We start from the raw sequence: 1880 nt of genomic DNA, 5'->3' as shown, positions 1-1880 counted from the left end.
TGATTGTATCTTCGCCTCTGTGGAGACGGTGTTACACCACAACTGAATCAGAAACGTGAACCCCCCGAGATGATTCCCCTCAAAGTGTGTGTAGAGAAAAATGAAAAAGCTAAGCTAAGAGTCGATGTTCAGAAAAGCTCTCCTTCATGTTGAACGCGTGCTCTTATTTATAGTGGGAAGAGCTTCTAGACTATTCTTGTGATTCCCATTTTGCCCTCTGTTTGGATGCTCATTCGTCTAGCAACTCTTCCCTCTTCTGCTCACTTCCCCCGCCAACTTCTTCCTCCAGGTAATCTTCTGCTTTTTCCTGGGGTTGGCGGTTTCTCTACACACCTGGCTTATAAATTCTTGTTAGACCTAGGAAATCACAGAATTTATCCCCATAACCAATGCATGAAATTAGCCTTATCACTCATCTTGTAGCAAAATGCTTTACTCAAAAGGAAATCATCGAATTTATCCTCATTAAGAATAATCATGGCACTAGTAGCTCATTTTAATATGGAGCTACATCAGATGGATGTAAAGACAGCGTTTCTTAATGACGACATTACAGAAACGATTTATATGGTGCAACCTGAAAACTTTCTATCTGGTTTTAAACAAACGTCTCGTCAATGGTATGTTAAATTTCATCAAGTTGTTATCTCATTTGGTTTTGAGACGAATCCCGTTGATGAATGCGTATACTATAAGTTCAGTGGGAGCAAATTCATTTTCCTGGTTCTATATGTCGATGACATTTTACTTGCTTGCAACGATGTGGATTTATTACGTGACACCAAGAAATTTCTTTCAAGATAATTCGAAATGAAAGATCTTGGTGATGCTTCTTTTGTATTTGGAATCCAAATACATTGGGATCGTTCCCTAGGTGTACTTGGATTATCACAAAAGAGCTACATCGATAAAGTGTTGGCAAGATTCGGCATGAAAGATTGTAGTCGAGGAGATACCCCTTTGGCTAAAGGTGATAAATTCAGTTTGAATCAATGTCCCGAAAATGAGCTTGCTAGAAAGGAAATGGAATTACTCCCCTATGCATCGGCTGTGGGACGTCTTATGTATGCACAAGTATGCACGCGTCCGGATATTGCGTTCATAGTGGGCATGCTAGGCAGATACTTGAGTAATCCCGGTACAGATCATTGGAAAGCAGTCAAACGTGTTTTGCGGTATCTGCAAAGAACAAAGGATTATATGATCACTTATAGGAAATCGGATCAGCTTGAGATCATTGGGTATTCTGATTCGGATTTCGCGGGATGCCAAGACAGTCGTAGATCCACGTCAGGTTATGTGTTTATGCTCGCTGGAGGGGCTATAACTTGGAAAAGTGTTAAACAAACATTGATAGCCACCTCTACAATGGAAGCAGAATTCATAGCTTGTTTTGAGGCATCACAACATGGAGTATGGCTGTGAAACTTTATTCAAGGACTGCAAATTGTGGATAGTATTAAAAGACCACTCAAGTTATATTGTGACAATAAGTCCGCAGTCATGTACTCCAACAACAACATGAGCTCGTCGAAGTCTAAACACATTGACATCAAGTTCCTTGCTGTTAAGGATAGAATTCAGAGTAGACAATTGCAAATTGAACACTTAGGTTCGACTTCCATGCTTGCGGATCCTTTTACTAAAGGTTTACTGCCTTCGGTCTTTCATGAGCATGTATTTCACATTGGTATTCGACCTTGTGATACTTTGGTTTAGTGGAAGTTTATGTTCATCTATGTAATAACATTGAATTTCAGTTATATTAAGTGCAATTTAGTTACTTTGGTTTAGTTACTTTGAATTATGCTATGGTATTTTCTGATCTCACTACAGTTTCATAGGACCAGTTGAAAATAGACATGCAAAAGATCACATAG

The 1880-nt window shown here is 39.2% G+C and overlaps 1 pseudogene; it reads left to right on the top strand.

Annotated features, from left to right (window-relative positions):
* Positions 1 to 810: 810 nt before the first annotated feature.
* LOC148923183 (secreted RxLR effector protein 161 pseudogene) lies at positions 811 to 1425 on the top strand (annotated as a pseudogene).
* The last annotated feature ends 455 nt before the right edge of the window (positions 1426 to 1880 follow it).

Source organism: Salvia hispanica, chromosome 6, assembly GCF_029641045.1.
Source record: "Salvia hispanica isolate PSC_SH4W2 chromosome 6, Shi_PSC_v1, whole genome shotgun sequence".
In the NCBI taxonomy this organism is placed as follows: domain Eukaryota; kingdom Viridiplantae; phylum Streptophyta; class Magnoliopsida; order Lamiales; family Lamiaceae; genus Salvia; species Salvia hispanica.
Note: the sequence above shows the minus strand (reverse complement) of the source record. Positions and strands in the feature narration are given on the sequence as shown.